Source organism: Schistocerca cancellata, chromosome 1, assembly GCF_023864275.1.
Source record: "Schistocerca cancellata isolate TAMUIC-IGC-003103 chromosome 1, iqSchCanc2.1, whole genome shotgun sequence".
NCBI classification, from domain to species: domain Eukaryota; kingdom Metazoa; phylum Arthropoda; class Insecta; order Orthoptera; family Acrididae; genus Schistocerca; species Schistocerca cancellata.
Window position 1 is genome coordinate 1,284,988,957 of NC_064626.1, and position 14,070 is coordinate 1,285,003,026.

Genomic DNA, 14,070 nt, shown 5'->3' on the forward strand with positions numbered 1-14,070 from the left:
TGTACATTCCAAAGTATTACGACCAGCATTGCACACCGCCGAGCCTCTAGCTAGCATAGTCATATTTTTGTTATTTGAGACAAGAATACATCGCGTTTCACCGTTGCTCCTTTAGAGGTAAGACAATTTAAGTTATATTTTATGTGCACAGTGACTAAAGATACCAGTTTTGAACAGGTCCAGAGGATTCAGTGCTGAATGTATTTTGCACTTACTGGATTTCTTTATTGGTATTGGGAGTTGCATTGCTCTATCGATTCGTATAAGATTTTTGCTAATAATAACACAGAGTACGTACACCACTTACAGTTACAACACGGTACACGATAACTCCAGTTTTATGTCCATTCCACAGTTCAGGCACTCTATGTACTCAGAGAATTATCTTTAAACAACGTAATCAAAAAAACCTTATTTAAAAGCACTTTACACTACACTATTAGTATTTAAGGAACGTCACAGTGGCCAGCATGGAAGCTCACTGGAGAGCATGCTTTGCCGTCCTTGATTATCACACACGCTATTAACAACCACGCCCCGCCCTTTTATAGTGTTCAGGGAACCATCGTAAATCTTGGTGACTTCAGTGTAACTATTGTCTTTGAATAAACTGTATGCACAGTATGGTATGGAAGTGAAACGTGGAGAATCTGGAAGTATTTTAAATGTGATGTCTGTCAAACGTTAAGCGGGCGCTTAAAACAGAAATAGTAGCCCCCAAAAAGGAAAAGTCAGGATGAAGTCTGTGGAAAAGCCTAACCAGACGATGAGTCAGATTTCTGGACATCAGTGAGGGCGTACGAAAGAGGAACAGAAAAAGACTCGAATATGTAATATATTACAGAGAATATTTTGAGCAGCTATGAAAACATTCGCAAGAGGTACGAAAATATGGGAGTCGAGTGACTGGTAATTAGAAAAAATTGATTTAGTTCTTTACTTTCAGGTCGGTAGCAGTGTGCCGTGACAGCCTCAAAGGTCCATCCCATTATTCCTTTTAATTTTGTCCGGCCGTTTAGGGGGCGGAGGGCAGAGCCCGGCTCGGTGGCACGTGGCTTCAGGCTGGTGGCTGCCGCGGGCCGGGCCTTGTCGTGTATGTGGTGGAGGCCGTGTCAACAAGCCACACGTCAGCGGCAGGGCAGCGCGCACACGACACGCACGCGCCGCTGAAGCCATCACACAACGCAGCGGCCGCACAACTCGCACGGCACGTGCCAATTTGGACGCGGCCAACCTCGCTGCAGCAAAATTGCTGCCAAATGGAGGGGAACCCGTAGGCAATCAGCTCTCTGTTGGAAGACTTGTGAGGGTGGTACGTCCTTGCACGTAGCATGTATTTGCTGTTTCCCTTTCTTTTTCTTAAGCGAATTTTTTCTTGTGATTATATCGATAGTCCATACAGCAACCACTGCCTTAATGGTTTCCAGCAGTAAACAAATAATCTTCGCGTTGTTCAAAAATGGCTCTGAGCACTAAGGGACTTAACTTCTGAGGTCATCAGTCCCGTAGAACTTAGAACTACTTAAACCTAACCAACCTAAGGACATCACACACATCCATGCCCGTGGCAGGATTCGAACCTGCGACCGTAGCGGTCGCGCGGTTCGACACTGTAGCGCCTACAACGGCTCGGCCACTCCGGCCAGTTCTTCACCTGTTGTTGGTACTGTACGCTCGCTGGTGGTAACATCTGAAATAGAGCTGAACGGCACGCTCATGGCTCGTCATTACTGCTACTGATTGTTTTTTCCGATGCTACAGGTTGTAACTGTCGTTCGTACTGGATTTTCCATTGTTTTAGAGTTTCCGCGTGGAAAAATTTATAGAAAGTCTTGGCATTCGTGCAGTTTTGTTTTTGAGCACGATCTTTCTTTCGATTAGTGGTGTCCGCGTAACAAAGGAAGCAATAAATGAGAGCTATATTGCCCGTAATTAGCTGTTTAGGCTTGTACGTTCGCATTTTCCGCATAATCGTCCGATCCTGAATAAATTCTGAGGGTGGTTTTAAAGATTTGATGTAATTTGTTAGGCTGTAATTTAAGACTGGTGACGTATAATACACTGTCCCAAAGAAATGGGGAACACGTATATCAAAGTACGGTTTATTAAATCTGTTTAGGCAGAGGTGGTACCTGTTGTCTTACTGCACAGCTTGACATCTTCGCTTTCAACGTAAGCAGCAATTAAAATCATTCGCCATCTGTTGACTCCGTTATGCATCACAGTATCGGGTGACCCGTCGGAAGAAACTGAGTCTCGCGTGCCAGCGTCTTGGTGACATACCTAGTCCTCAATTATTGCTCGATGGAGAGTGGCGCAGGCGCGAAGTCGTGTTTCTCTCTGGAACCGGATGTGGAGATGAGAAGAGGGAGTATTATATCTCTAGGATCATTAAGATGTATCAAATATTCATCTACAAATATTCATCCTGAATGTTTTAAGGTGAGTCCACCACATAAAACATTGTGTGACAAAACGAAGGTCACAAAAATCTAAAGAAGAATCTTAAGATGTATCGGTTTTAGACTAAGTGGAGCATGTAAAACTGTCGTCGACCCAAGGGTTGGTTTGACCGCCGTGGTACTCTACCAGCCACTGTCCTGTTGAAGCTTGTTACGGTTAGCTTCCTCCGGCCTCTGATCCGACTTGATCCGTCAGTTACAGCGGAAACTGCAGTTTAATGTCGACTCCGAAACGAGGTACACCTCAGCGCTTTTCACGGTAACAAATGATTTCATCGGGTGGAAAAAGCGACGAGTAACAGAAAATATCTTGAACAACTGGCGATCGAAAACCGGACATCTGAGCGAACACCAGTGACTCGACTTTTAAAGTACAGAAATTTACGTTAAGGTTTCGAGAAGTAACCGCATTAGAGCAACTTAAATGAGATCAGCGTGACTGACGAGCGTCTCTACCCGTGTTCTGCGAAGTTTGAAGGCTGGGAACTTAAAACGCTCTTTTCGTCTGTGCCCCGGAGCTTCCGTAGCGCCGCACGAAATCACTGAATCCACGTATTGCTGGTGATGTGCCGTACACGGGACAAATTATAAGATCAGCTACTTCACAGATTTAATCGGAAACCTTTATTTCCGTAATCGGATTAATTCTATGCACTACTAACATCTATAAATATGTATAAGAGTGGTCACGATAATCGTTTTGACTCATGAGACAAAATCAAGGTCAAGATTCCACTACTCAAATCTCAATTAACGAAACCAATTGTTTTCAGAGGTCCTGAGATTAGAACGCTGATAAGGAATATGTACACGGCTTACAGTTCCTAAACCGCCTCCAGCAGTTTGCACCTAGTAGCTTTCGCCTATAACCTCCACACAATAAAATAGAAATACATATAAGAGTAAAAAGGAAAACGTTTCACAAAAATGCGACACTCAAATTTCGATACAAAGAAATATAATTTATTGGGTCCTATTACATCTCCGAAGCCAGGGTGATGTTGTTTTTGCCTGATAAAAATGTTGACATTTGCTGTGCTTGCCCGCAATTCAAAATGCTAAGTATAAAGTTTAACAAAGTTCATGCTCACCAGATGCAGTAGGATCCAAGCATGTCGGTGAAACGTATATAATGCCTTTGGCGAAAATAAATGCCAAACATCAACCGGCACACAGCGTGCAGAGTACCCTGAGGCATGCCTCCGAGACAGGCGATCCAGGGTTTGAGGCCAACTTGACTGACTTCCGTCGATTGACCGAGCACCACACCCAGGGAATCTACATCTACATCTACATGGATACTCTGCAAATCGCACTTAAGTGCCTGGCAGAGGGTTTATCGAACCAACTTCACAGTAATTCTGTGTTATTCCACTCTCAAAGACCGCACAGAAAGAACGAACACCTATATCTTTCCGTTCGAACTCTGATTCCCCTTATTTTATTAGATGATCGTTTCTCCTTAGACAGATCGGTGTCAACAAAATATTTTCCCATTGGGAGGAGAAATCTAGTGATTGAAATTCCGTGAGAAGGTGCCGCCGCAACGTGAAACGCCTTTGCTTTAATTACGTCCACCCTAAATCTTGTATCACGTCCGTGACACTATCTCCCTCTACTGTCCTTTGAACTTTCCCGATGTACTTCGTTAATCCTGTCTGCTAAGGCTCCCACACCGCGCAGCAGTATTCCAAAATAGGGCGCACAAGCATAGTGTACATGGTGGCAGCCAGTCAAGGGATATTTTAGGGAATCGGTTTAAAAAATTTATTTCACAGTCCTAGTCAAATCAAACAAGTCTACTCCTAGAGCAACTTACGCTGTGCCCATGTGACACAAGTTGCCTGTCTTTCAAAACCGAGGCAGTTCTGCCCAGTTAAAGCTGCTGACAAGAGACGCCCTGAGACCTCTGCTGAAACTGCCTGCGAATTCATACCATTGGTTTTAGCCAATAGCGTGCGCGGGATACCGGTCACGTGTGTGGACGCTGGAGTGTTCTGCGGTGAGGAACACCGTTGCCTCTCCCTCTTGTAATCCAGACCTCGAGCAGAACAGACGTCTTTTCGCAAGGCAGAGCCTCTGTCTCTGCTTTTCACGACTGGCCACCAACGTAAGATAACACGAACCGCTTCCCCTTCCGTTTCACATTTCAGCTAATTGTTCTACCTCCTAGACGGGCCTAAACCTGGTGACTTCCGACCCTTGGCGCGCACCTTGTATGCCACACACTGAAATATATTCTCTTTATGGTATCTGATGTCCTGTTGTGTAATTTAACGGCAGCCCTGGATGCCCACTCCTGCACACTGTCGTTGTCGTAACTATTATAAGCATCTTGCATACATGTCAGTGCTAAATTTCCAGCTTCTGTAAAAAATCGCCAATCTTGAGAATTTTGCGTTCATTTAATTGTAGTACGTTTTTTGTTGTTTCTGCAACAGTGTTCTGACCCGTTTTGTGTACCAAGGGGAATGAGCTCCGCCGTTTCTTAATTTACTTGGTAAAAATATCTCGACTACTGTCGATACTATTTCTTTGAATTCACGCCACATCTGTTTGCACTTACATTGTTAATTTTGAAGGAGTGGAGATTGGCTCTCATGAAAACGTCAAGCGAATTTTTATCTGCTTGTTTGAATAGATGTTTTTTCGTTTATTTTTGGATGCTTTGGAAGTTACAATATTCAATCCGGCTACGACAACCCTTTGTTCACTAATACCTGCAGTATGACGTCTAAATCCCACACTGCGTCATCGTAATCATCAATCCATCTCACACGACGCATACACATTGGCTGCAGTACGTACGAAACACAGCTTACGGCTCGAGAACCATGAGCCAGCGAACCCTACCTAGCGTACGGGGGTCCCTACCAAGACAGACTCACGTAGTCATCGCGCTCGACGTGGAAGTTTCCTTCTCCAACTCTACGAGTGGCACCCTCCCCCCCCCCCCCCCCCGCCACCCTATCGAGACGCCGCGAAATCCATCACTCAGTGACAGAACAGCAACGTCTGTGGCGCCCTGCAAGCTCATCGATTCAAGCCGGTGCAAGGTTCACCTTATAACAGATTGCACAGTCAACATCTGTCTCTACGATGGTGTTTCACCGAATGAAAGGCTTTTCATTAAAACCACGACCGGTGTCATGGCAATTTAGGCGTATTCTAAGGTGATATAAACTGTGCCTACAATATTTTTTACGCTGTCCTCTAACCTTTCCGCGTCTTTCACGTCACTCATAAATTAAATCCCGCTAGAGGCGTTTGTCAGATTGATAAAAAAAGGGATAACGCATGTTATCAGCTGGAGGTACGCCCCATTTTTATAAATTTGACAAACGACTCCAGCGAGTTTTAATTTATCAGTGACGTGAAGGAAGGGGTGAGTCTGCAGGACGGCCTAAAATAATGTTGTAGGCACAATTTATATCACCTGAGGACGTGCTCAATTGCTGTGAAACCGGTCGTGGAATTAATTTAAAAAAATTCTACAGCCACAGAGGTGTTTTTTGAATTCTTATAAAAAAGTTGCGAGTGATTCGTCAAACACTGATTGTTTTATAAGTCGCGTGGTCAGGCGATGGGAAGTAAAATAAATATAGCAGAATTCGAAGCAATTAATGCGTTTTTATAGGTATTTATATGCGGTGAGAACAACCTCGTTATTTTAGGTAAATAGTTTTAAGATGTAGTTCTGCAGAAGCTCATGTGTTTCCTGTAAGGGCCACGGGCCAAATTTTATTTTCGTCCTTTGTGATTTACTGTTTAGTAGGAATAATCGTTTAGTTCGCCGACCGTATGACGGGTATTGTTTAGCCTGTGGTTATTTTCGGCACGAATCTTCGTTTTCGGTACTCATCAATGTATTACTGTTTGTGTAATCACTTACACTACTGGCCATTAAAACTGATACAACAAGAAGAAATACATATGATAAACGGGTATTCATTGGACAAATATATTATACTAGGACTGATCTGTGATTACATTTCCACCAATTTGGGTGCATAGATCCTGAGAAATCAGTACCCAGAACAACCACCTCTGGCGGTAATAACGGCCTTCATACGCCTGGACATTGAGTCAAACAGAGCTTGGACGGCGTGTACAGGTACAGCTGCCCACGCAACTTCAACACCATACCACAGTTCATCAAGAGTAGTGACTGGCGTAATGCGACGAGCCAGTTGCTCAGCCACCATTCACGAGACGTTTTCAGTTGTGAGAGATCTGCAGAATATGCCGGCAAGGGCAGCAGTCGAACATTTCCTGTATCCAGAAAGGCCCGTACAGGACCTGCAATATGCGGTCGAGCATTATCCTGCTGAAATGTAGGGTTTCGCAGGGATCGAATGAAGGGTAGAGCCACGGGTCGTAACACATCTGAAACGTAACGTCCATTGTTCAAAGTGCCGTCTATGCGAACAAGAGGGGATCGAGACGTGTAACCAATGGTACCCCATACCATCAATGGTTCAAATGGTTCAAATGGCTCTGAGCACTATGGGACTTAACATCTATGGTCATCAGTCCCCTAGAACTTAGAACTACTTAAACCTAACTAACCTAAGGACAGCACACAACACCCAGCCATCACGAGGCAGAGAAAATCCCTGACCCCGCCGGGAATCGAACCCGGGAACCCGGGCGTGGGAAGCGAGAACGCTACCGCACGACCACGAGATGCGGGCCCCCATACCATCACGCGAGGTGATGACGAATACACGCTTCCAACGTGCGTTCAACGCGATGTCGCCAAACGCGAATGCGACGATCATGAATCTCTGAACAGAACCTGGATTCATCCGAAAAAATGGCGTTTTGCCATTCGTGCACCCAGGTTCGTCGTTGAGTAGAAGCGCTGAACTTTCACATGGAAGTGACACGCAGCATCATTGTGCGTCACAGTGTACATACTGTGGCAGAAGATATTTCGAACGTGCGCTCCTCGGTCCGCTGTCGTAGTGTTAGGACAGGGCCGAGCCAGAGCCGCGAGACAAAAGCAGTGCTCCAGGGAGACGGCGGCGCCCGCGTCGTCCGGGGTCCGGCGATCGCTCCCCTCGTCAGCGATTTATCCGCGGCCCGCCGACGGCTGCAGGCGCCGCCATTTGTCAGCGGCGGAGCGTCGGCGTCGGCGTCGGCGTCGGCGTCGGCGTCTGCTGCTCTGCGGCTGCGGTCGGCACCGCTGATGGATGGTGCCGTGGCGGGGGGGGGGGGGGGAGAAGTTGGGGCCGCGGGAGGGTCGGCAGTGGAGGGCGCGGGTTGACGAGCGACGGCACAGCCCTGCCCCTGCCCCGGCTACACCTGCCGCAAGTCGGTCCGCACCCAACTCCACACTCGCTATCCCAACAAGCTGCCCTCCTTTGTCTCGCGCGTTCTCGCATATATGGTGACACAATAGTCCGTTAAAATTTGAAAATTCAGTATTTCACGGGATAATGTAGGTAGAGAGGTAAAAAGTGACCCACATACTTGAAATGACATAGGGGTCGATTGAAATATAACAAAAGTGCACAAAATGACCAATATATGGCGTTTCATATGATACAAAAGCAATAATTAGCGTAGAAACTGATTTTTAGCAAAGATGTTCTTTATAACAAATGCTCAAGATGCTGGCTATCATTCATCTACACCTACATCTACATACATACTCCGCAATCCACCATACGGTGCGTGGCGGAGGGTACCTCGTACCATAACGAGCATCTTCTCTCCCTGTTCCATTCCCAAACAGAACGAGGGAAAAATGACTGCCTATATGCCTCTGTACGAGCCCTAATCTCTCTTATCTTATCTTTGTGGTCTTTCCGCGAAATATAAGTAGGCGGCAGTAAAATTGTACTGTAGTGAGCGTCAAATGCTGGTTCTCTAAATTTGCTCAGCAGCGATTCACGAAAAGAACGCCTCCTTTCCTCTAGAGACTCGCATCCGAGTTCCTGAAGCATTTCCGTAACACTCGCGTGATGATCGAACCTACCAGTAACAAATGTAGCAGCCCGCCTCTGAATTGCTTCTATGTCCTCCCTCAATCCGACCTGATAGGGATCCCAAACGCTCGAGCAGTACTCAAGAATAGTTTGTATTAGTGTTTTATAAGCGGTCTCGTTTACAAATGAACCACATCTTCCCAAAATTCTACCAATTAACCGAAGAGGACTATCCGCCTTCCCCACAACTGCCATTACACGTTTGTCCCACTTCGTATCGCTCTGCAATGTTACGCCCAAATATTTAATCGATGTGACTGTTTCAAGCGCTACACTACTAATGTAATATTCAAACATTACGGGGTTCTTTTTCCTATTCATCTGCATTAATTTACATTTATCTATATTTAGAGTTAGCTGCCACTCTTTACACCAATCACAAATCCTGTCCAAGTCATCTTCTATCCTCCTACAGTCACTCAACGACGACACCTTCCGTACACCACAGCATCATCAGCAAACAGCCATACATTGCTATCCACCCTATCCAAAAGATCATTTATGTAGACAGAAAACAGCGGACCTACCACACTTCCCTGGGGCACTCCAGATGATACCCTCACCTGCGATGAACACTCACCATCGAGGACAACATTACCTGTAGTCGAGGGACAAAGCCGTGAACAGTACAGTACAGCGCATCAATAGACTTAGTGAGAAACTGCCGTCCGACGTCGTCTTTCAGCATCACTAATGAGGTTGGACGAACGCGGTACACCTGCGGCTTCAGGTAACCGCACAGCCAGTAATGACAGGGATTGAGGTCTGAGAGGACAAGCACGACGGCAGTGGGGGCTCCACATGTGTACGCAGGAGGTCTGTCACACGTATAGCGGTATGGGTGGAGCGCAGTCCTGCACAACAGTCGTGCCTTCCAGCAGGTGTTTATCAGCCAAGCTGAGGATGACGCGATTCTGTAACATATCGGCGTACCTCCTACCCGTGTCGCTGATAGTTTGAAAAACAACACTCCGCTGTCCAGCGCCATCTGTTGGCTGGTTATTGCACTCTTTTTTGATTTCAATAAAACCCCATCTCATTTCACAAGTGTGTGTAAAGTTTTACGGGTCTACCTACATTATTCCGTGAATTAGTGCATTTTTAAATGTTAACATACTTTTGGGTCACCCATAACTTATACAGAACACAAATCAAAGCCATTTGCTTAGGGTTGAGCCAAACACTCAAGGACGTCCCGCTACATCCCATTCTAAATTGTAAAATTTTTGTAATCACACTATGAATACATTGAGATTACGCATAAACTTGCCTCAGATTGCAACTAAAAGACCCGTAAGATACTTCAACCGATATATTTGTCACGAGAGTATCTGCGTCTCATTTGATATTTAAAACAATTCTAATTTTTTTCAGTCTCAGTTCCACCTCTTTCATTATGTGACATGTTTCGATCTCCCTGGCCCATCTTCAGATCCAAACAGTACTGTGATGTGAGGTTCTGACACAGACAAGACTGATTGCTGACGTAACTATTTAGTTCTGATGATCATCCACAGAGATCGCAACATGTAATGTAATTAAAAACATGCAACTGAGACTGGAGAATAAATGAGCATCTTTTTGGATCCTCTCTCGATCATTCTTACTCTCAATTTATCATATGACTGCGTTCCCTCTGTTCCGTCACTGATGGGAAGTTGAAGTATCTTTGTAGGTGCAAAGTAGAGCCTGTAGGTAAAACCTTCGAACTACTTCCCCATTGTAAGTTTCTATCCCTCTGCTGGTGTCTTCTTCAGGAGCTTTCTGCTGTCCTCGACTGGCTGAACATCCACGAGAGTTAATGATGACCAAAAAGAAGGGGCGAAAAGTAGACTATTACAGAATAAGTCGTACTTGAAGCGGCCTAAGAACCCAGAACATCATATCTTCAATGACAACCGTCACGAAAGCATGTGGACTTTGGTGAAGTTTAGACTGCCCACGTGTATACTTACTGACCGGACTTCAACTGTCTAATGTCGCAGGGCACGCCGAATGAAGAAAGCGCCACGAAGGCGAGTTCATCGTCCTGGAAACTTTTCTGGTGCCCTCACGCGGAGGGATAAAAGCCGGTAAGAAAGATGGGTCGTTTCTCTGCCAGGAAATTTTGTAACACGCTGATGCGCCAAATTTTTGTGGTAATCTGGTCAATAACGTGTTGATTCATCTTCGGAACGCAGTACAGCAGCGATACATCTCGGCATGTATTCGGGTAGACATTGGTAGGTTTCCACAGTTACGTGCCACCAGACAGCTCAGGCATTTCTCGTAAATTATGCTCCGTTGGTTCGTTCGTGGGCGCGGAACTGGCGCCCGATAGCGCCTTAGGTGTCTCTGCATCGCGTTCGAATCAGACGTATCCTGTGGCCAAGAAATCAACGTGCAATCACTATCTTGCTTCTAAAAACACTGTAGCATGATTCTGCCATCGCCGTCGGGGAAAAGATCAAGCAGGATGGCGTGCAGGTGGACCGCTGTAATGTTCACAGAGGCGACGACTATCATGGTGTCTTAGGTTACTGCCATACGCCCCAAGTCAACGTCCTCCACAGCATAATAATGCCAGCACCGGCTTCTGGCCGTGGAGTGGTGCATATTTCCAGCAGCTGTTCGCCTGGATGACGGACACGACTATCGACCTGTTCTGACAAAAAATGTGATTCATCCGGATAGGTGACAAGTTTCCATTGACCAGTGGACCAATCTCGATGATTCCGGGCCCGCTGCTATCGTATTTAACGATGTCGCTGGGTCAGCATACGATCATGTACGGTTCGTCTGCAGCAGAGCGCCACGTTCAAGAATGTGCACTGACACATTCTGCCTACACGAATATTTTACTTTGTCGTCAGATTTGCCACAGATCGCCATCCATACTGGTATACAGAGCGAGGACGGCTGTGATGAGTCGTGGTATTCCAACATTTTGTCGCCTACTCCTGGTTTCACCGTCCTCGAACCACTTCCCAGAGATACAACAGTAGCCAGCGAACAGCCGACAAGCTGCACTGTTTGCGAGAGGCTCGTCCCGAGAAACTAGGCAACATCCGTCTACACTTCGTCGCATATGTCCGTGCATTTCCCTCTTTGGATCCAGTATCGCCGCTAGAACGATTTCCTGCTCCGGTAACACAGGGTGCGTCAAGAGGAAAGGCACAAGTTTTAAGGAGTGACAGTATTAGTGATTCTGAACAAGAGACTTCATTTTGACGTTTGCCCCATTGCGAATGGTTTCCAAGGCAGAATACGTTTAATGCATACTGTTATTTATTTTCTGTATTATTCAAACATTGTAAATGTTTATTACGCACAGTAGTACGGAGGAAGATGACACGAACAATTTGATACGGGACACTTTTGGTCTATTAAGTTGGCAAACTGCCTCAAATTGGCCTACAAAAACTACCAACGCTACAGCGCATGCGCGTCGCACGAGATTTACAATGTACTGGCGCTCATTTCGAGCACTACTAGTCCTAGAAAAAACATGAAGAGGATCTTTTCTGTAGGAAACTTAATGTAATTTAATTCTGTACCGCAACACGTGTCCCTGGAGGATGCGTTTTCGAGTTATTCAAGAAAACGTACAAAAGTGTTCTACCACGTAAACCATTCGGAATAGGGCACATGCCCCTAGGAAGTTTGCTATTCACAATGACTAATGCTGTCGCACCTCAAAGCACGTAACTCTCCTCCTGACTCACCCTGTTTACTGTCCTTACTCTGACGGTGGCGCACGAGCGCGCAGCTGACCCGCCGCTCCAGAGTCAGCCGCTGGAGCGGCGCCTGGAGGGCCTGGTCCCTGGACGCAGCCGCCGAGTTGCGGCCGGGAGTCGCGACTTGTCGAGTCGGCCACACCCCGGGGACCGCTGCCGCTTGTTTATCCTGCGCACCGAACACCCAGGCTGCCCTTTCGCTACGTAACTTAGCCTCCCGAGGCAGCACAGCGAAAAGGCCAACTCCTTTCCCGTTCCGTCCACTTTACGAGCTCAAACAGATCGGTACACGTCCAAAGGCAGTGTGCCACGTTTAATTCACCGCGATTCACGTACAGAAAAGACGCTTATTGTAGCGTCACCACGAAGGTAAGCATATCGAGCTCACGTCCCTTACGTAACAGCCTTGCAAATATGTGATGGTTTCAAATATAAATAAAAATCCCCCAAAAATAGATGTAGGTATGTTTTCTCTAGAATATGTCGGACTTCTTTTCAAAGGAAGTTCAAAGCTATTCGTTGAATGAGAAGTAATAAGTAATTCGCCAAAGATTCAGTTTCTTGCTTCAACCTGTGGAAAAAGCTAGAAACACAAACACGTGTCAAATATAAAATAATGTCGGAGCTTTCTCAAATATTACACTAACATATTTTATTGTGTAAAGTGAAATAAGACGGGTGAAATTGTTGTAGCTGAGTACAATGTCTGTCTGTCCAGCTGCTTTAATAAAAGACATTTTTACGTACAGATATACGTAGTGATTCAGTTTGTGTGTCAGCCCAACCACAGTGGAAATGTGTGTTTAGTATAGATTTATATTAGCACTTTCTCCATTACTCCTAATTTTGCTTTATGCGTCACGTTGGAGCGCGCTATCCACCTGGCACGTCAGTTTTGTATGATAATAACTTCCACATAAGACAGTAATCGGGTTCAAGGCCAAAAGAGATACATCCTAAGCTCTAAACACAGTAATTACTCAGAAACTAACACTGGATTTTGAAGATTGCAGTGCCATTGGATTCATATTTTCTAAACCCACAATACTAGAAGCAGAAATCACTATTGTTCCATTTGAAAAAAACCGAAATTATATCGATATTTCTTTAATTAATATACCTATGAAAACAAAGTCTGCCCGCATCTCGTGGTCGTGCGGTAGCGTTCTCGCTTCCCACGCCCGGGTTCCCGGGTTCGATTCCCGGCGGGGTCAGGGATTTTCTCTGCCTCGTGATGGCTGGGTGTTGTGTGATGTCCTTAGGTTAGTTAGGTTTGAGTAGTTCTAAGTTCTAGGGAACTGATGACCATAGATGTTAAGTCCCATAGTGCACAGAGCCATTTGAACCAAAACAAAGTCTTTTAATGAGAATTTTCTCACAAGTCATTTGGATGAAAACAGAATTGCGATGCCTTAAACGCTTCCGGGCACATGTGATGTGAACAGGTGAACAGATCGTGTACACACAATAAAACTCAAAAACTATGTCCTGCTGCGACTCGTTTCTACAGGTTACGTAGTCAACTCGCGGACTTTAAATATTAAAATGGTCTCTACCACATGTCCACCACTGGAAACATATTTTAATTATGTACATACGTAACACTGTATAAGCAGTTGGACCTGGCGCATGACGCAACGTCTTCCAGCACACAAACATAAGCTTTCAAGTCAACCAGACAATGATGTAAGTTTCGATAGCAGTTTCAGTATAATACACGTTTTAGCAGTTTTACTGTGGTATATACAGCTTAAATCGGAGCTTCACCAACAAACTTTCACAGGTGGCAGTATGGACCAAACTAAGCAAAAAAAGGCTAGCAAACGTGGGCTCTGAAATGCATACCTTAAGAGCTAGGGAATAGTTGTTCATTTTCGCTAAGGTTCTAAAGAGCTATGA